The 22,475-nt window shown below is 39.3% G+C and overlaps 1 protein-coding gene across 3 annotated transcripts in view; it reads left to right on the top strand.

The window, feature by feature from the left end:
• The window catches only part of ANO6 (anoctamin 6), a 186,089-nt gene that overhangs the window by 4,082 nt on the left and 159,532 nt on the right, over nucleotides 1–22,475 (top strand). The gene's annotated exons all lie outside the window — the stretch shown is intronic.

Raw genomic sequence — 22,475 nt, 5'->3', positions numbered from 1 at the left:
AAATTTAGGAAAGAGGTGACATCACGGAGGCCTCAAAGACCCACCGCTTCCAGCAAACAAGGTGACTCTTGGACTTGAGCTGAATAATTAGGTGGAAAGTGATGGCAGGTGTGCAGGAGGGAGACTTTTCTATCATTCCAAAAAATCTTACACTTTTCTCCTCTGCTTTGGTTCAGACCATTTCCCTTCCTTAGTAATACCAGACTTGGCTCCTCTGTTTCTCAGTGGCTCACTCTCCTTCCAAGCCTGCCACGAACCTAGAAAGCTATTACTGATCTTTATGGCCCAAAGTGCCCACCAATAAATTTGTCACACCCCTTATTTTTCTGTTCTACACAATTAGCATTCACTTTGTATTTTGTCTTTGTTGTTGATTATCTTTATACCCACAACTAGAGTGTAAATTTCTTGGGCACTGGGACTAGATCACTTGGGTCTTCGAGAGATCATACAAAATATCCCAAACTTTGTAGACATTCACTGTTATAATTTTTTTTTTTTTAAGTTTTCTTCCTCACCCTTCCTCTAACATGTAAGTTCCCTGAAGGCAGGTGTCTTGCATGCTTTGTGTTCTATGCCCCTCATGCCTAGAATGGTGCTTGTTATTCAGTAGAAGCCAAGCAAATCATTGTTGAAAGACTCATTGTAAGTGAATTGCTCCTTTTAGTTTGATTAACTTTATGCTCAGTGGTTTTATGGTCCTAGTAGAATTCTCTTCTATGGCACTTTGAGATGACCTGTTATCTGTTGATTGTACATAGTTTATCAGGCACTCTGCTAGGTTGCGGGGTCCTTGATTGATTGTACATAGTTTATCAGGTACTCTGCTAGGTTGCGGGGTCCTTGACCTCTCTTACCTCACTATCTAGGAAGGAGGCAGATACACAAATAGATAATTGTAGTAGTCTGTGATTAATGCTGTAATCAAGATGTGCACCAGGATCAGTGGTGGTACCAAGGAGAAAGCAAGGCATCTTGCTGAGGGGATTCTTCAGACGCAGTGCCTGAAGCAGCCCTGGGAAGAATGAGACATAGACCAGGCGGAGGGCTAGGACAACGATGTGTCTTGAGCATTCCTAAATGTGACTTCTCAAAAAAAAAAAAAAAAAAAAAACCTTTATGCTGTCCTTATTTGCGGTGGCACGAAGGAGATAGTCTGTACCAGGAGAATGACAGTTAAAAAACAACAACAAAAAACTATCCTTAAAGCTTTTCTCTTTGAGTATAGTTTTGCCCTTTTTAAAATAAACCTGTTCTTTTCAGTTCAAATCTCGAGTCACTATCTTCTATGTTTTAACTTTCAAGTCAAAAAATTGCTTTCTAAAATGTTTGCCATCTCCTCTTATAATTCCCATTGTTCTTTAAATCTGGCCCAAACAGCTCCAAAAAAGTTCCACACACACACCCCATTCTTTTTTTTTCTCAAGAGGTTGCAGTAGTCACACATGTTGATTGCTCTACCTTTTTTTTTTTCTTTCAGAAACCAGTAACTTTAGACCAAAAGCTCCTGGGAAGGTTTCTGTCAGAGATACTATTTTATTTTATTTTATTTTATTTTATTTTATTTTATTTTATTTTTTAATTTTATTTCTTATTTATTTATGATAGTCACAGAGAGAGAGAGAGAGAGAGGCAGAGACACAGGCAGAGGGAGAAGCAGGCTCCATGCACCGGGAGCCCGACGTGGGATTCGATCCCGGGTCTCCAGGATCGCGCCCTGGGCCAAAGGCAGGCGCCAAACTGCTGCGCCACCCAGGGATCCCCCAGAGATACTATTTTAAATTCCAACATTCTGGAAGGGAGATTATACTACATTATTTAAAAATCCCATAGTCTAGCCTTAAGTTGAAAGGTGGTCTTCAACTTTCAAGGTGGTACCCGTAGTAGGTTAGATTAAAATGATTACGTTTTAATAAAAGTTTCCACTCTAGCTAATACTTTAGGTTTTCATCTGTTATCATATTTATCAGTTTGTGTTTGGTATTGTAGCTGATTCAATATATCTTAAGGAAGAGGTTATACAGTCGCAGAGAGAGGAGTGCTATCTTACTCACCTTTGTACACCGCAGCCTGCATATCACAATGCTTTTCACAGTAGATATTCAACAAACACTTGCTAAGGGACTGTTTTTTAGATTTTAATGGAAGCTTTGTATGCCTAAGATTAAAGCTTGATTGCTTCTGTGATACAATGTAGTCAGGGCTTGGTCTGTGCAAAAATTACCAGTTTTAGACCAGAAAAACATCCTTTCCAATTACCTTCAACCAAGGAAATGTACTTCTTGCCTGATTGGTAACTCCTATGTAAAGATAGAGATGGTGAGAATTTAATACAATCAGCTGATTGTCTTAAGTCATTATCATCATTGTTATTATTGCTTTTCCTTTAGTTTTTGCCTTGCTTTATAATACTGCAACTAAAATTAATTAGAATCCCAGTTTAGAGGATACTAGATGAAAATGTCAACCATGGGATAGTGTCTGGATATGTACTGAAGAGCAATTCAGATACTCCTCAGCCAAAACATCAGATGGAATGTGTGCATGGAAGACAAGTTAAAGGGTTAATAGGCAACTTTCTCTGCTGTGGTATTTATTACTGCCCTGGCTACATGTCTGAATGCTAACTGAAAGAACTTGCTGCAGTAAGTTATTCAGTAGCTAAAAATACGAATGAAAGAAAATATATTCTTTTGTGAAGTCCAGATGTGGCTTTTATCGTTAATGCTTTTAATCTAGGACATTGAAACTCTACTATTTCCCACATTATTTAAAAATACAAATACTTGAAATTGAGGGGAAAAAGGATATTGATCTTTAAAATTATCCTTTTTAAAACCTTAATTTTAACTTTGGCAGACCTTTAGCCATAGGTCAGTCATGCAAGTAGATGTTCTTTCACAAAGCACAATTATGCAGATTATAGGCTTGTTTATAAAGCTTGGTATATATAAACTAAGAACCTAAGATTGTGTTTACATAATTGAATTTTTTATAATTTCTCCAGACAGTCTATCTAGAGTATTTGAAAAATAATCTTTGGCTTGGTACAGAGAAAATGATGGCTAAATTTTTCTTGGGGCGTCACTTAGACACAGCTTTAAGCATTTTTTTTTCTTGATTTGTGCTGTTTTTAATAGAAATTATTCCCTGCTAAAGTCTAAACAAACATTATACTCTTCTCACATGTAACCTCAGACCTTTAACATTATATTTTAAAAGTTTGTTTATATAATGATCTGAAACAACTGCATTCACTTCTTTTGTAGCATTTTATTTCTTTCTGCTGTTACTTATTAAATAAACAAGCCCTGGGTGCCTCTTATTTGTGTAAAAGACAAGATCCCCTTTCTAAAAAAAAAAAAAAAAGAAAAGAAAAACAAACAAAACCCTTAGAAACAATGATACACTAAAGGAAGAGTATAAATTCATGGATCATAGATACTACCTAGGAAAACTAGGGTTAAAGAGAGAGGGTGCTAAGTGAATCCCTGGAGAGGGGGATGGGGAGGGCGGACTAAGTGAAGGCCACATTGATGCAGAGCAGGGCTGAGGGAGAGGAATGACTGGCAGTCAGAAGACCTGAGTTTGGGTTGGCTTTGCCACTTAGAATCTATTACCTGAGGCAAGTTTCTAGGCTTCTCTAAGCCTGTTTCTTCAGCCTGGTGGGGATGCTAGGAGGATGCCAGGTGTATGTCCAGCGCTGGGTGTGGGGCCTTTCACTCACCCTCCACAACTGGCAGTTACAAGGTCACCATCATAATGAATTCATGTATTTCAGTGCTACTTTCTTCGTTTCTTTAAAAGATCTCACCTCATTTTATTTTAATTCCAGTGTAAGAAATGGCTACTCAGCCTCAGAGATCCCTAAATTCTGTCCCCTTAAACATTGCTGTTTTGTGTGGCCCTTGTCACATCATGTGTGCAGGAGCTGCCCACTAAGTGTCAGGTTAAGGATGACCATGACGGGGGCTCTGCTGCAGACACGTGTTTAAAGATAAAGGAGTCAAAGAATAGCATGTGGTTTCTGCAAAGAGATAATTATTGTGAGCTTTTTTTTCTTCTTCTTCTTCTCTCTCTCTCTTTCTCTTTCTCTCTCTCAGATCTTCAGACTGACTGACAATGTTTTCCAAATTCCAGGAAACCTATTTTAGGAGGAATCTCTTTCAGGGAATCTTAGCAAAAGATCCTAAGGGCTGACACCTAGCAGGCTCCCCGTAAATTGCTCATACATGTAGAGATTATTTTTCCATCAGTCATACCTGTAGCTTATCCCATTGTTTCAATTGCTGTCAGGCAGTTTCTAGCCAAAGTATTTGTGCTCCTGTGTGTCATCAGATAATTGTATGTACAAGAAGTGAGGAAGGAGACATTTAAGAAGTACATAGGTTTTGGGGACACCTGGGTGGCTCAGTGGTTGAACACCTGCCCTTGGCCCAAAGCATGATCCTGGAGTCCCAGGATCTAGTCCCACATCGGGCTCCCTGCATGGAGCCTGCTTCTCCCTCTGCCTATGTCTCTGCCTCTCTCTCTCTCTCTGTCTCTCATGAATAAATAAAATCTTAAAAAAAAAAGAAGAAGTAAATAGGTTTTATTACCAATTGAATATCATAGGAGAACAGAGGAGGGGAAGATCAGTGATGAGATTCTCAGTGGTCAGGGTTCTCCATGATTCGACTATTACTACTGAAGTTGGAAACGTGGAGAATCATTCAGATATTTGCCTTTCAGCAGAAGGGAGGGCAGTCAGGTGGTACATGGTGGGCATGATTGTTGACCTGATGTTAAAAACCCATTTGACTTTACATCCATCCCATCGCCCCCTTTCCAGTTCTTGACCATGCTGTGTGCAGACAGTTTTGGCTCTTCATTCTCTAAATGTCCTCAGAATCGGAAATGACCCGGTGTCTCTGAGAGAGGACCTTCTTGGCCACCTTGTTATGCTGGCACACCCAAACTCCGTTCTCAGAGGGCTCTGGGGATGCCTTGTGACTCTACATCCCTGTGGGTCTGATGGGAAAGAGAAGAGGCCTGGCCTCAGCTCCCCTGTCTGAGGGAGCCCTCCATGAGTGTGGGTATTAGGGACCAGGTGAAAGTGCTCTTTTCTTGAGTTTTGGATCTGTAGGCGAAAACCTGAATTTGATTAGAAGTACTTATACTGGAGATGAAAAGAAAAGGATGACTTTTCCCCTTGTTGAAAGCTGATTTCCGCCATCTGCTGTAGATAACCTCACCTTACCTTGGCCAGAGATATGGACTGGCATCTTGTACTGTGGCTGTCCATGGTGAGGAAGAGATGGGTCTCTCCGTTGGCCTGTGGGTCCTTTCTATTTATCCCCCATTGGCTCCTTTTTCTGCTCCTCAGAGTTCTTTATCTGACCTCTGTCCCACTGCTCTCCTCAGACAAATTGCCTGGCCCTGCCCAGAGATAGAGACGACCACTGCTTACACTTCAGTTTTAGACAGATGTGATTCAAATTCTAGCCCAGACATTCACTAGCCGTGTGACCTTGAGTCATTAACAGCTCTCCCCTCCTCTCTAAAATGGAGTTGATATTAGAACCTACTTCAAGGGTGACTCCATCAAAATGATGTAATTAAAAAAAAAAATCTTACTTGGCAGAGTTGTGGTAACTGATGAGCCAAAAGCCCTCCATAATTAGAAGCTAATGTTGTTAATACTATGGGTAGCAATTTTTACCTATATCTCAACCCAGATTTACCTCTTCTGTTTTTCACTGGAGGTTTTATTTTTCCCCCAAGGCTGTACCTTCCATTTATATAGCTCATTGTTTGTCTTTGCCTTTTTCATTAAACTATGAGCATCTTGAGAACTGTCACCTCACTGAGCAGCATAGTGCTTGGCACATGATAGAGGATCAATAAATTCTTATTGAATGAGTAAATGGATGAAAGACTTTGATTATCAAAGGATTATGGTAGATTGAAAAGATAGGCCTTTGCATAAAGACCAACCCTTGGGCAGGTTTTTATAACTTTGGAGCCTTGGCTTCCGTATCAGAAAAATGTCATAGAGGTAATATAGAAAGGGTAATGATACTTTATAGAATTGTTATAAGGCTTAATAATATATAAAAGGACAAGGGACAGTTCCTGGCACATAATAGACCAACAAATAATGGAGTCATTTGTAAAGCAACCAAAAGTGGAGAAATACACAGTGACTAGTGTAACTTAAGTTAGATTTTCCAGTAGATACATTTCACAACAGTATCATCCCTTTGAATATATATAATTTTAGTAACAAAGGTAAGAGAATATACTATAAAGATTCATAATGAAATTTAAATGATACTTTGATAGCTTTTACACTAAAGAAATGCAGAAGAAATAAGAGCATTTCTTAATCTAGCGACTTTAAGATTTTAAAAGTATCTCGAATTAGAATCTAAAGAGTAGGGATCCCTATCCCTGGGTGGCTCAGCGGTTTGTCGCCTGCCTTCGGCCCAGGGAGCGATCCTGGAGTCCCGGGATCGAGTCCCACATCGGGCTCCCTGCATGGAGCCTGCTTCTCCCTCTGCCTGTGTCTCTGCCTCTCTCTCTCTCTATCATGAATAAATAAGTAAATCTTAAAAAAAAAGAATCTAAAGAGTAGTGTTCTTAATATTGATCCTGTGAAATTTTAATAAGGTAAACATTTAAGGAAACATGCATTTGTATTTATTTTAGAGAGAGTGGGAGTGCGTGTGCACTAGTGGGAGGAGGGACGGGGTGGAGGGAGAGAGAAGCAGAGAGAAGCAGACAAGGGGCTCAATCCCATAACACTGAGATCATGACCTGATCTGAAATCAAGAGTCTGATGCTTAACCAACTGAGCCACCCAGGCGCTCCTAAAATATGCAGTTTTAAAATAAATATATAGTATTTACTTATGATTTGAATAGTCAGTTATTTTAAATAGAAAAATTCTGAAATGTCTCATTTGCCCACAGGGCTAAAATTTCTCTTTACTAAGTATTATTGAGAAGTTTGAAGTCTAATAAAACCTGTTAAAAGACATGAATATGGGGACACCTGGGTGGCTCAGTGGTTGAGTGTCTGCCTTTGGCTCAGGCTGTGATCCTGGAGTCCTGGGATCGAGTCCTGCGTTGGGCTCCCCGCATGGAGCCTGCCTCTCCCTCTGCCTATGTCTCTGCCTCTCTCTGTGTCTCTCATGAATAAATAAACAAAATCTTTAAAAAATATTAAAAAAGACTTTAAAAAAAGACATGAATATGATACAGAGCAAGATGATGAAACTGAAGATGAGCACACAAATCATTACCTTTATGGTTTGAATTGTTTTGAATTTAGTGATATAAAAAATAAAACAATCTCTACCTAATTTACAAAATAGGTATATGAAATGATATATTTCCTTTTGTGTGTTTGAAGTTTGGGAGTGATATGCCTATACCCAGCTGCTAGATCTTAAACAACCCCCCCCCCGGCCCCCCAGCAGCATCAACCCTAAGAAAAGTTAGATGTCCTATTCCGTTTGGGCAGATTAAAGCAAAAATGAAAGGAGGAAAGCTGTTTTTATCTCCAGGGTTAAAATTATTTGCTCTGTAGTTAGGTGTTCATTAGAAGTGACTCTCCAATAAAAGTGAAAATGTCATCTTTGGTTACTGCACTTAGAATTGTAGTTCTTGTTGTCCATGGATTTCATCCTATATTCCAGATTGTCAGACTGTCTCATATTTCCTTATTCCATTTAAATAGCATTTAGTAGCTGTGGGGTGCATGCTTCTATAACCAGCACATTGCAGCTTACAAATCATAGAGGAGATGTGAACATTTCTAACAGGCCTTGTCATCTACTCTAAGGGTCAGCAACACAGTAAATGGCTTTTGAGCAATGGGGTAATCATGGTTTTCCTGAGAATTACAGTTGCCTAAACTGTGGCTAGTGGCTTGTTTCATACTCCAAGATACTTATTTTGAAGAGTTCAGTCACAATCTTGACTAAGTTATTTGGCACACGCACAAAAATCCCTTTGAAGGCTGATTGTGGAATTTGCTACTAGTGGGCTTCAGACATCAGGACCGTTGTTGCTCTTTTAAAAAGACGTGTGTAGGGATGCCTGTGTGGCTCAGTCGGCTGAGCATCTGACTCTAGATTTCGGCTCAGGTCATCTCAGGGTGATGAGATCAAGCCCTGTGTCAGGCTCTGTGCTGAGTGTGGAGCCTGCTTGAGGATTCTCTGTCTGCCTCTCCCTCTGCCCTCCTCCTGTCCTTGCCTGTTCCATTTGCTTGAGCATGTGCGAGTGTGCTCTCTCTCTCTCTCAAAACAAAACAAAAAGGATGTGCCTAGAGATTTCGCTGAGCATAGAGCACCAAATTGATGTCTTCTCACAATCTTTACTGAAGACCTCTTGTGGGTCATGTAGTATTTGAGGTCTGAGGATGTAGAACAGAGAGAGAGGAGAGCATATTTCAGCTTTATGAAACTTGTTTTCTGATAAATGATAAAATAAAAACCAGCAATGCAGAAATCCATTCATTCACCCGGTGTCTGTTCAGCACCTTCTATGTGCCAGGCATTGTGCTCTGTGCTAGGAACTCAACAGTATGCAAGACAGAAATGGCCTCTTGCCCCCAACGAGGAGACTGACTGGCAGGGAAGACAGACATGCTGACAGATTACCACAAAAAAAAAAAAAAAAAAGATTACCACCAAATTGTATTTAAAGATTGTGAAAAAAGAGACCGAAGCAGGATAAGCACAGTTGAGACCAGGCCTTGGGTGTTTCCAAAGCCAGTTCAAGGAGAAGGGCCCTCCCTGGAGGATGGCTGACAAGTACAGCTGTTATTTTCATAATTCTAAAAATAACATGGCCTTAGAGTGTCATCTTTAAAAAGGCCTATGAGAAGGCTCAAAACGAACATTAGATTCATGTGTCAAGCACAAGTGTTTTCAGGCTCACAACTCCACTTGGGCTGTGCTGGGGCAGCCCTCCAGGCAGAAGCTTTGTTTATATTGATTTTTACAGCTGTTAGTGCACTTGCTAAAGTGAGGAAGTAGCTCTGTTGCTGTTTGGTGCTGTGCCCCTCTGCTCCTTGGTAGATTGGCCAAACTATTCGCACCAAGTTGGAAAGCCACAAAATTCTGTAGGTCGCTCCCAGTTCCCTTTAACTCTTCCTTTGTAGCTCAATTTAGCACAATACTCTCCCTTCCTTAAGTTAAAGACGGGCCTGAGAGATTGGGCTGCGGGCAATGCTGTGCACTTTGCCTGTGTTGACAGCGGAGGAGGAAAGAGTGAAGGAGCAGGTCCATCTTGTCCTCATGTTCCACGTTTTTCTCTCCACACTTGAATAGGGCAGGCAGCTAGCAAAGAGGGCCTTTCTTGGGTTTTCAGCCAGGAACTGATTCTCCATTCACCCTGCCCTGCTTTGCTAAGGGATGTGACTCATTTGAAGGGCCTGATTTTGGCTGGGTCTCATAACCAAGCCCTTGAGGCATGAGTCAGAATTTGTGTGACGGTGGGAAAGCCCCACAGGAACCCTGTGGGGCTCCGTTGGAGACCTTCCTCCTGAGAGGTCCTAATACTATACACTTACACTCTAGAAGTCCTTCTGTGTAAAAAGCCAAAGTACCCTGGTACTAGAATACGAATGAAGATGCAAATTAAAACTTGGTTTGTTTTCAGTTGCTAGGGCAGAAAGAAATGGATGCAAATTCTGTTTTCATTTACTCTTAAAAAATCCTGTTTCTTTTCTGTGTTAAGGTCTTTCATACATAAATGAAGTCCAGCAACCGATGTAATTGTGTTACTAAACTTATTGTTTTATTTTTTTTTTTTTTTTTTTTTTTTTAAACTTATTGTTTTAGCCATTGCATCTTATTCCTTCCAAATCAGGAATATTTTCTTTATAAATGCCACTGAGATCAAGTATAAAAGATGGTACCAGCAACCCTTGGCCATGCTTTTACCTGAACCCTCTATTTTTAGCACGTTTATGGAATCCTGTGGTGTTTTGGTTTTTGTTTTTTGTGTTTTTTCTTTCTTTCTTTCTTTTTTTTTTTTTTTACATTTAAAGGGCATATTTTACATACAGTAAAATGCAAAGATAGCCGTTCAGTTTGTTAACTTTTGACAAATTTTATAATCATCACCCACAACCAGAGGACACTTCCATTGCTCTCTCAAGGGATGTCTTCCTCCCCTAGTCTAGGGGAACACTGAATGACTCCTACAATAAATTGGTTTCCCTGTTCTTGAGCTGCATGTAAATAGAATACTACAGAATGTAGTCTCTTGTGCGCCTGGCTTCTTACCATAATATTTTTGGAGATTCAGCCGTGTTTTCTGGATATCAGTCATAGTCCATTATATTTTATATATAAGAATATCTGGAAAAATATTTTGATTTTTTAAAAAATTTTATTTATTCACGATAGACATACAGAGAGAGAGAGAGAAAGAGAGAGACAGAGACACAGGCAGAGGGAGAAGCAGGCTCCATACAGGGAGCCCAACATGGGACTCGATCCCAGGACTCCAGGATCACGCCCTGGGCCCATGGCAGGCGCTTAAACCACTGAGCCACCCAGGCTGCCCCAATATCTTGTTTGTTTGTTTTTCCCTAATATTTTGAATTAAATCATGAACTAGTACATCTCTCATAGATAGCAAACTAATAATACTTAACCTTTTAATTTTATTTTTCCTTTAAAGTCAGGTATTTTTTAGTTATTTTAATAATCCCTTTAGCATTTCATTTTATGCAATGCCTTGCCCCTAATAGGAGGAAAGCCAGTGTTTTCTTAAGATGGAAGGGAATGTGTAAGAAGTAACTCCTCTCTCATTTTATAGAAATTCAGGTTTTAATTGCCGTGCTGTGATTGTGCAACATGCCTGCGTGTTCATTGTGAGCGTTAGCCCACTGGCGATCTTACTGATGAGTCTGATACCAGCCCAAAGTGGATTTTTTTTGTGGATGCGTTCCTTCCATGCAGGGAGTTCAAGCGTAATCCGTGATTTTTCCAGAAGGTCAGCTCTTATTGATGTTTTTCACTGATTAAAAATATTCTAAACAGATATTATCAGCCTCATTTGGTAACTGAAGAGCTCTGAGAACAGAAAAGTAAGGGTGACCTATCCGAAATGAAGGAGCGATTCAATCCTGGTGCAGGATATTAGATTCCAAAATATTTGTTCAAGCACATGTGTTCCAAGTTCCCAGAGAAGTTATTGACGCTGACGTTATTTCCCTTCAGGATGACTCATGATTTTTTGAGTCTGCTTTCCACTGTTAGTCATCTGCACTGCTTGGGTTAAAGCAGGCTTTTACTCTGCCTGGATTCCAGCCTCCACAGACCCCACTCCTCTCCCACCCCCCATCCCCCTTGATTCCCACCTCTTGGCTCAGCCACACAACAGTCTCTGCAACCCATTCTGACTCCAGCCAGGAAGGATTTTAAACTTCAGCATTTAGTAGCAGTCCAGCATTAACCTTGTCTTTGTGTTTCCAGTTTTGATGATTTGGCCTGTCCTACCCCCCACCCCAGCCGGCCCCCCGCCAAGTTGCCCAAACCCCTTTCTCAGAAACATGCTTAGGACGTTTATTATTCTTCGTTCTTTATTATTTATTCTCCAGACTCTTTATTCTTCACATTCCATCTTACTCAGAGATGTCTTCTATTTGCCCTCCTCCCCTGGATGTGAAGTCCTCCCTGCACCCCCGGTGGTGCTCCCTGCCCCTGCTTGTGGCACACCCTGATAATGGCCTGCCTCGTGTCCCCAGATTTACTAACTCTACTTCTGTTTTCTCCTTTAGCTGTTCCACCAGTGGCGTCTTAAATCTCAGACCCCAAATTGTGATCCAAGGGCCGTATCTCTTTTCGGGCCACTAACTTAGTCATGGTGCATTGGCTGCTGTAAGTGGGGCCGTGAGTAAGAGTGGGATACAGTTTCCTGCGGTAACAGATAGGAGACTGCACTTTAACCCGACACCTAAGAAAGATCAGGTGTTTACTGGAATGTGGGAAAACCACCGCCTGAGCAGTAGAAATCAGCACCTCACATTAAACAATTCTACTCAAAAGCAGCTCCCTGATGTTGGGGAGTGACCTAGTTTTGAGCAGCAGGGTACCTGAAGCAAAGCTAGCACTCCGCAGGAAGTGCTGATGGCTGGAGCTGTGAGCCTTGTTCTTCAGTGTGGAAATGGAGATTTTCTCAATCTTGTGCATATACTTAAAAAAAAAAAAAAGTGCTCTAGTCAAAATTTTCCAGTATTTGAAAATGTTCTGGGAGTCTCACAAGTTGAGAACCACCACTCTTGCCTTTTTCCTTCTCTGACTGCTGATCTTCCTGAACTGGCCTGCCTGTCTGTCTGCACATTTCTTGGTTACCACATCCTCTCGCAGGTGGCTTTCCTCCTGGCTCCTGCCCTGGGTTTATTCCCTAGCACTTGGTCTGCCCTTGAGGCTGACTTCATTCCTCCCAGGCAGGCAGGCTCTGAACTGCAGATCTTTACTAAAGGCCCTATTCTGGATCGTACCAGGTCAGCCTGTTTTTGGAAATGAAAGGCTATCTATGAAGGGAAGAGGGATCTTGTTAGCCTTCAGAGAGGGAAGTTAGTTCTAGGTGAATGCACAGCCAAAACAGTCCTCATCTTGTTGTCACAGAACCTAGACATCAGTCTGAATTTTAAGGAAAAAAAAAAAAAAAGTGGTAACTGCTATAGAACAGGTAAACTGTAGGGCTTATTGTCCAACTAGAGCTAGCATGTGCCACCACCATTTGTTTTATTAAGCTTCATGAGCTCTCAAAGTGGATTGGAAAGGTTCCCTTCTGAATTTTTTACTTTATAAAATGAGCCAGGTTACGGTGTTTCACATGCCTTTCAAAAAGGTTGATTGTGACTTCTGACTTTCAATCTGCAGCTGGTCTAGAAAAGTATAGAGGAATCAATATTTTACAAATATATGTAGAAGATCCATCACCTGTGACTTCTGTACATCATGTTTATTTGTCCACCAGGAGTGAGAAATAATTTAAAGAATAAAATAATTGCGACCAATTGCTTTGTGACTTTTTAAAGCCTAAGTGCATTTGCTGTATGGAGGAGTCACCTTGGACATGCATTCTGAACTCGTAAAACCACCACTTTCTCAGTGTCATCCAGCATAAGTACCTAGAATAAAACATTTAATATTTTTACATATATCTCTCCTGATATGTAAAGCGATAATGGCATTTACCTGATTTCTTGGTCTTATTAGAGATGTTTGTAGATAAGTCTTTAGTGTAGAGAGAGTCAGACCTAGTGTAATTGCCTTCTCATTTGTAGCGAGTTGCCTCCTGAAAATGCGCAGTGTCGAGAAAATAGAGCTCATTTTCTCATAGAAATTATGTATAAAGGGAGATTATACTAAGGGCCCTTTGTCCTTTGTTTTATAGAAATAGTTGCAAATACTTTATATAGTATAATATAAATGCTATACAAAACTTTCCTGGGACCTTAAAAATTGATGGGACAGGGAAATATAGTAGTAATATAAAATCACATTTGATCGTTGATGACAGACTAGTAAGTTTCTATTCATGTTCTTCACGATTCCTGCCTTATTTTTATTATAACTATTAGAAGGTGGATAGATGAAAGGCTTTTTAGAGGAGAGTATTTGTGAGGCATCTTTGAGGAGACTTGCGGGAGCCTCAGGCATAGAGGATGTCCTTTTGGAGAAACTGATCAGAAATAATGCTGATCACTCCACATCTGTTTTCCATAGTGTGCAAGCCCTAGGACTATAGGGGTTCTTCACTTGGGGTCTGTAGGTCTTCATGCGTGGTCTTGGGGGCAGGAGAGTTTTTGGATCCCCAGGCTGTATGGAAACTGTGTTTTATTGCATATTTACAAGTCTCTGCTGAAGGGAATCCTTAACTTTCATCAGATTCTTAAGGGGTGAGGTCCTGGGTGGCTCAGTGGTTGAGCATCTGCCTTTGGCTCAGGTTGTGATCCTGAGTCCTGGGATCAAGTCCTGCATCGGGCTCCCTGCAGGGAGGCTGCTTCTCCCTCTCCCTCTGCCTCTGTCTCTGCTTTTCTCTCTGTGTGTCTCATGAATAAATAAATAAAATCTTAAAAAAAAAAAAAATTCTTTAGGGGCTCCTTGATCCAAAAGGACTGAATTGCCAGTTCAATAAAAACTGGGACAGTTACGATACAGTGTTAAGCTTTTTCAACTGCACAGTGGTGTAAATTGTTAACCAACATTGCTGCCTTTGAAATTAAAAACCTTTGTTTTCCTGTGCTATGCTCATCAGCAACCACACTGATAATTCCCACGGTCCACCTGCTTTGCGGTGTGTGCACTACAATGGATTTCCTTAGGTAGGGGTATTGGGGGAAAGACCAGAAAAGGGATAGAGGATGTCATTATTTTTTTATATTTCTTGATGTGTGACTTCCTGTTTTAATTGAGAATCTCTGGTCAAAGGAGACAGCCAAACCCTCAGGTTTCATGGAAGGGACTCCTGGTAGCTCCATGCTCTCCTTGTAGCCAAGTGGTGGTGGTGGTTTCCCACCTGTTAATCTGCTTTCACCATGTCATCTACAGGAAGAAAGTGCTCTGGTAACTTCTCCCTGGAAATCTCAGCAAACAGCTCTCATGGGATTATAAACCAATCCCTGAAGCTACCATTTTGGGCATAATTTGCAGGGATTGTAGAAGTTACTTTGGCTGCAAAAATGACAGTGGGGACTGTACACACTTCTTTTGAACTTTTATATTATCTTTTTTTTTTTTTTAAAGATTTTATTTATTTATTCATGAGAGACACAGAGAGAGAGAGAGGCAGAGACACAGGCAGAGGGAGAAGCAGGCCCCATGCAGGGAGCCCGACGTGGGACTCGATCCCGGGTCTCCAGGATCACGCCCTGGGCTGAAGGCAGCGCTAAACCGCTGAGCCACCCGGGCTGCCCATATATTATTATCTTCAAAAACCACTGTGGCAGTGACATTTATCTGTCAACTTAGTGTATTAAAATGTAACGTTTCATATTCATAATAATCTAATAGTTTTATGTTTGCTTTTCTTAATATAAAAATTGGAGATATGTTCTATTGCTCTGTCTTAATAAAAACACCTGATTTTTCATTAGAATCCTCTTCTCATTAGGTTGGTGGTGTTAGTGGCTCTTTCTAGAAAAATTATGGCTAAATCCGTGCTTTCACTGCTTTCCTGTGTGTGTGTGAAATACACAAATGTTTTTTTCAAATATTTCTCCAGTATAAACCAATAGAAAAGACGTTGGGAAGAGTTTCTGATGTGAGCATGACTAAATTAAAATCTTTATTCTGCTACTTACTAGCTGTTCAACCTTCAGTAAGTTGGTGAATCTCTCAGCCGTTTTTTATTATGAAGATAAAATGAGATAATGTTCTTAAAGGATTTAGTACTGTGCCTGGGACTCATAGCTGTTTATATTAGCCAAATTATGCAAATCTCATGATTTCAAATAAAATTATTATAATATGTACAAGAAGTTAATTACAGGCATTCATGAATGGGCCCATGGCTAATTATTACGCCTATAGAATGAATCCATTTATTGTAATTTTGCATAGATTCTCTTGGGTAGGATTTCAGAAGTTAGATTGACATTTTAGTCAAAAAAATCAAGAATATTATTAAGTTGACAGAGATAGCATATGGTACATTAATATTACTAATAAGCATTGCTTGTGTTGCTGAATTAGGTCTGAAAATATCAAGAGGGAAATTAGCTTAAAGCACTGAATTTTCAAGTCTGTCTGAGTGTAAGTACACAGTACGTCTTTAATTGATTTTATTCCTCAGGTGACTGTATTCAGTTTTTACTGGGGCTCAATTTTCATAATTTTGTAATATGAATGAATAAAAATGAATATAGTCATTTACCTTTTATAATAAATGGTTCTGATCAGAATTGTTAAATCAACTACATTCTTTGGAGCCAAGACACAAACTTATTGAAAGTTTACTTTGTGGTTTTTGGTTTTCTTGCACTTTCCAGTGTAATCCTTTCTGGGTTCCTTAGGATTTTTTTAACCTGGGTCAATATAGTGTCTGAAATATTTATACACTTGGGAATTCAAGTCAAAATAAACATTGCTATTAGGAAAAAGTAACGGGACAGAGGTTGCTGGGCTTTAAAAAGGAAGCTGACAAGTAGGCTATAATAATGTAGAAAGGCCAGCTGTGGAAATGGGTAGAGCGAGAATCTGAGTGGATTTAGGGAATTCATTCTTATAATTAACCTAATGGTGTAGATTATTAAACACTTAATGAGGTCCAAATATAGACTTTTTCCTAAGAATGTTTAAAAATAGACAAGATAATGATTGGTATGACTTTGATAGTTATAGTGCTGCTTCAAATGGGGATAGACCAGATGACTTCACATGGGTCAGTTCTACTTCCTTTCCTTTTTTTTTTTTTTTTAAAGAGAGAAAGAGAGGGAGAGGGAGAGCATGAGCAGGGGGCAGAGGGAGAGAGAGAAGCAGATTCCCCACAGAGCAGGGAGCCTGATGTAGGGCTCGATCCCAGGACCCCTGAGATGATGACCCGAGCTGAAGGCAGACACTTAACCAACTGAGCCACCCGGGCACCCCTGTATCCTACTTTCTAATGAAATCCGTTAACCCAGATTTAAGCATCTGCTGTATGTCTATCAATGTTAAAAACTAAGAAAGTACCTTAAAAAGAGTGGCAGGTATAATTGTAAATATTTTATATGTATTAACATATTTAATAGTTATAATAGTGCAATTAAGTAGGTACTATTATTATAATAACCATTTTATGGATGATAAGATTGAGGGTCAGGAAAGTTAAGTAGTTTGCTGTAGTCACACAGCAAGTATACGGTGAAGGCAGGATTGAAACTTTGGCTCAGTCATTAAGCTGATTCCTAGGCAGTCTAGTTATGGATATATACATGAAAAATAAGAACAGCATAAATATTTGATTAATGTACTAGGGAATTATGAATCTTATTTCATAATATAGACTCTCATTGCCATTAATTTTGTTTTATCCACTTGAAAATCCTGCTAATTTCTTCCTAGATGGAAAACTGATCTAGATATGACAGTAGTTCTTAGAGTTAATGGAAGGAAAAACTTGGAGAAATACTGCCATAAAGTTATTTTTTTTCTGGCATGTATATATAATGCCTTTTTTCTGGCATGTATATATAATGGTAATAACATCATTTCATATAGATGTGGCATTTTGCAGTTAACAGAACACTTGTGTTTTATTTGATTCTTACAACAATTATGTAAAGTTGGCAGAACATCTATTTTATGGGTGACAAAGCTGAAGTGCTAAGTCACCCTGAACTTTTGCTATTACACTGTTATTCAGTTTAGAAATTTTCCACCAGGGGTGCCTGGGTGACTCAGTCGGTTAAGTGTCTGACTCTTGGCTTTGGCTCAAGTCATGATCTCATGGGTCTTTAGATGGAGCCCCTAGTTGGGCTCTGTGCTCAGCAGGGAGTCTGCTTGAAGATTCTTGTCCTCCCCTCCCCACCCCCTCAAATAAATCTTAAAAACAAAAGAAAAGAAAAAGAAACCTTCCACCAAGGTTTACATTACTTTATATGAGATAGTAAAGAAAATGTATTTTATTATCATAAAACTTTTTATTTTTTTAATTTTTATTTATTTATTTTTTAAAGATTTTATTTATTTATTCACAAGAGACACACACAGAGAGAGAAAGGCAGAGACAAAGGCAGAGGGAGAAGCAGGCTCCAGGCGGGGAGCCTGATGTGGGACTCGATCCTGGGACTCCAGGATCACACCCTGAGATGAAGGCAGGCTCTAAACTGCTGAGCCATCCAGGGATCCCCTATCATAAAACTTTTTAGAAAAAATAAAACCAGGACTTTGAGAGTACGTTGACCTGAAGGAACATGGAGGAAGACCCAAGCAAAAGTCATTTAAACAAAGGGTTTTGCCACTAACTAGTGCATGTGGGGCCCCACTGAGTCTTAGAAGACTATTCCAATTCAGGGATATCTGGTCTGGGCCCATTTAACTGGCCTTAGCCAAAAATAAGACCTGCAATGTATAATACCTCTTTTTGTGAGGGTAAGTCTACTGTGGAAATGGAATCCTGAGTCAGGATTGTCATCCAGTGATGTAGCTTAACCTTTCTGGTCTAAAAGTTGTCTTAAAATCATAATAATATCTATCAGTGGTACCAGATAGGACTTTTTGTGAGAATGAAATGATAGAATAGATGTTAAACTGCTCTCAAAGATTCTGAATTGCAGGCTGATAGAGAGCATCGTCTCACCTGCTGTAATGTCCTGGTTCTGGAATGCCTTGTAAATATAATAGCTTCTTCATTTCTGAAGCTGTAATTTCCATATCAGAGATGCAGAAACACAAAAATGTGTGATTAAAAAACTATTATCTGATAATAAGAAAGAGTACATTATACAGGAAATTTGCCTAATTTGTATCCTGCTCATGAGATGTTCACAAATACTAATTTTTAAGTTGTGATTGGCGTTTCACCTTGAGTAATACTTCCAAGCTGTTTATTCCTTTGGAGTACAATCTGCCATTTTGAATTTGGTTCATTAAATATCCTGCAAGTGTGTAAAGGTTTACAAATTCAGAAAAATCCTTTTTAAAATAATAGGACTCTTCTCATTCTGGGGGGTGCAGTCATGTATTTGAAAAAAAAATTTTTTTTTCCTGAGGGCAGATTCATTGGCAGGATAAGGCATTCCAATTGTAAGGCATTTCAGGGACCTGTTTTCTTGTGTACAGGATGGGATGTGGGTTAGTTAGGGAAGAAGAGGATATCTATCAGGTAATAAACTTGGTTTTCAAAGACCTTGATGATAATTCATGTAAAGTTAGAGTAAAGCTGCTACTGGAAGACAATGTTAGACACTGATGATTCTCCAAATCATTCAGCCATTTGTGGTCATCTGACCTTTAGATACTTTCAATGTGCCAATTGCCTGAATGCCCATATCTTACTCACTTTTCTTTTTAAGTAGTTGCTAGAACTTGTTTCTTGGTCTTTGGAATTGTTTTTTAATTAATTAACAGTTTAATGAATATGGGATCCAAAAGACTAAGGTACTTTCTGAAGGAGCTTCTTACTGAGCAGATCATTAATCTGCAATTTCAGGTTCATATGGAACCTGAAACATTTCCTATAAACAGTTCACACAAAAGGATAATCTTAGGAAGCTCACTGCTCCTTTTAGTATGTATTTCAGCTAACTAAGGAAATGAAACTCAAGAACTGTGTAACTAGATCTAATAAAAGGTCATAAGTTGTCTTAAGAAGCTGGAATAAAACTTTGATTACAGAAGGACTGGAGAAAGTGACACCAAGGTTTACCTGGAGGTAGTTCACGTGAAATGGGGATGAAGAGGTGAAATCTTACGCATGGTGTTTGAAGTTAACACTGTTGTCCACATTGCTACAGCAAGTGTTGGTCAAGACTTTTATTCCATACTCTCTGAACAGTAATTCTTCCCCAGTTTCACCCAAGGAAAGTGTTTAAGATAAAGGCGTAAGAAAGAAAATATGTCAGAATTTTCCTTAATTTTTTAAAATAGGTACAAGAAAATCTTTAAAAATAGGTACAAGAAGAAACCATTTCTAAGAACATTGGCCCTGGTACTTTTGAGTTCCCACATAACAGAACAAATGGGTGGAGGTGGTTTGTGATGAAATCTGTCTTTGAAAGAACAGAGCTGAGAGCCTGGAGACCTGATTTCTAGTTTTATCGTGATTGCTAACTTGTGCCTTTGGATGTTAAACCAGTTTGGATCTCCATTTCCTCAAAGCAAGCCGAGTTTCACCAGCAGATCTTTAAAGTCCCTTTCAAATTCGGTGATTCTCTGTGCTGTGTGGAAAACTATCTGAAAACTTAGTGACTTAAAGCAACAACCGTTTTATTGTGCTCATGACTTTGCACAGAGTTTCAGCCAGGGCTTGGCTGTGTCTGGTCTGGTCCAAAAATGCTTCAGTCCTGTTTCTCTGGCCTTGGCAGGGGTGTCTGGAAGGTTGAGCTTGGCTGGGGCTGTTCATTGGAGTACCCACACACAGCCTCTTCACCATGGCAGTCTCAGGGTTGGGAATCATTTCATGGCGACTCAGGGCACAGAGTAGGGATCCAGCGGACAGGACAAAAGCTGTGTGGCCTCTGAATGGCTTAGCCTTTGATGTCACAAGCCCCACTTCCATCCTACTCTCTGTGGAGAGAGAAGGAAGCAGTCATTGGCCTGCCCAGACTCAAGGGGCAGGGAAGGGATATGAACCTCTTCCACCTAATGAGAGGCGTTGCCAAGAATTAATGACCATAGTTAAAAGTTGTTGTAGTCCCATTCACCATGTATGGTAAAGTTTGTTCAACTGTGGTAAAGCTTGCTGTTTTAAATTTAGCCCTCTCAAACTCTTAACAAGATGCAAAAGTCATCCTTATGCCCTAGGAGAGAATGCTGATGACCAAAATACCCTTTCTCCATTCCTTCTTTCTTGCCCATTCTCCTTGTTTATTAATATTTTAAACTTATATTTTATTTGTTCAGCCTACTCCTCAGGGTCTCTCAACCACCACTTAAGGTTTTTTTTTTTTTAAGTGCTATTTAGTTTGAAGAATACTGACATCTTGAAAAATAGAGTTTGACAGCATTTTCCTTTTTTAATTTAATTTTAATTCAAATGTAGTTAACATACACTGTTATATTAGTTTCAGGTATATAATACAATTCTATATATTAAACAATTATTATTATTATATTAAACAATTCTATATATTACTCAGCGCTCATCAAGATAAGTGTACTCCCAATTCCCATCCCCTATTTCCTCCATCCCCCAGTCACCTCCCCACTGGTAATCATCTGTTCTCTATAGTTAAGAACCTGTTTGGTTTGTGTTCCCCTTCCCTTTGTTTGTTTTGTTTCTTGACTTCTACGTATGGGTGAAATCATATGGTATCTGTCTGTCTCTGACTGACTTATTTTACTTAGCACAATACCCTCTAGCTCCATCCATGTTGTTGCAAATAGCAAGATTTCATCCGTTTTTATGACTGAATAATATTCTATTATATGTATATACCACATCTTTATTCATCTGTCGAGGGACTCTGAGGCTGCTTCCATAGTTTGACTATTGTCGATGATGCTGCAGTAAACATAGGGATGCTATCTATCCTTTCGAATTATTGTTTTCATATTCTTTGGGTAAACACTCAGTAGTGCAATTATTTTTAACTTTTTTAGGAACCTCCCTACTGTCTTCTATAGTAGGAAGTACTGGTTGCTCCAGTTGGTCGAGAGCATTTTCCATGTGTCTGACTTGGGGTGAAGTAACCAGGATGTTTCCTAACCTTTTCATTTCCAATAAGTGGTTGCTTGAAATAAGGAAGCTGATAATAATACTGGCTTCACCTGGAGAGTACACAATCACACACACACATACACACACACACTAATAATCTCAGTAGTTGGAAACAGTAATTTATGATTAGACAACCAAGCCGCCTGATGTGATGCATCCTCTTTCCATAATTTTGAAGTTAAGTGAAATACTTTGAACTAATTTCTCCTGAAGACCTGTTTTTATCGTGAATATAACAGGTGGTGTTGTAAAGGATTTAAAGAAATTATTAAGCAAATATTATAGGAAAGTGGTCAGAAGATTCTAAACATAAACAGATCTGTATTTCCAAAGATGCTCAATCATTTATTAGAAGTCTAGGGAATTTTTTTAACTACTGTTTTTAATAGCTGTAGTTTATAAGGAATGACATCTCTCCATTGTTTCTTAGGGGCACATGCTGAAATTTGGCTGACAATTGGTGTTCTCATTAAATGCTCATTTCACTGCTGTGAAGGAGTTTTGTTTCTTAGGCCCATCAAGCTTAGAGTTGCTGGAACGTAATTACATAAAAGTGGTGTACTTGGACCTAGGTTGGAACAGCCTTCACAGTAGGTAATTTACCCTTCTATTAAGTCAAAACAATTCTCACATTTATCTGTGGCTCAGCGTTAACTCTAAGGAGGTGGTAGGGGGGAATCAGTGTTTTTTTTTTTTTTATTTTAAAAAATGTTATGTCCTTTCATTTCATTATGTTGTAAATATAATGGTTAGTCATCGACACACTTAAATGTAAATATAAATTTCAGCTCTGAGGGGTAATTTACAGTAAGGATATGATCTTTATAATCTCTTTTTCTAAATTTGGAGACTTGTGAAAACCTTCACATGACAGGGAACTATGATTCTCTACTCATTCAGTTATCGATGTCTGTCTTTTGAGGCTTCCTCTAGGGAAAAAGGTTACGTTGTTCTTGGATACTCTGCAGGTGCTGACATAATTAATATTGTCTTATTAAAGGCTTATTGTGTCTACTTTTTCAAATGGCAACTTTTCCTTGTTCTGCTAAAAAAAATTTTTTCTTTGCTTTATTGATATAGCTAGGTATTTTGTAGACCAGC

Source organism: Canis aureus, chromosome 25 (genome assembly GCF_053574225.1).
Source record: "Canis aureus isolate CA01 chromosome 25, VMU_Caureus_v.1.0, whole genome shotgun sequence".
Classification (NCBI taxonomy): domain Eukaryota; kingdom Metazoa; phylum Chordata; class Mammalia; order Carnivora; family Canidae; genus Canis; species Canis aureus.
Note: the sequence above shows the minus strand (reverse complement) of the source record. Positions and strands in the feature narration are given on the sequence as shown.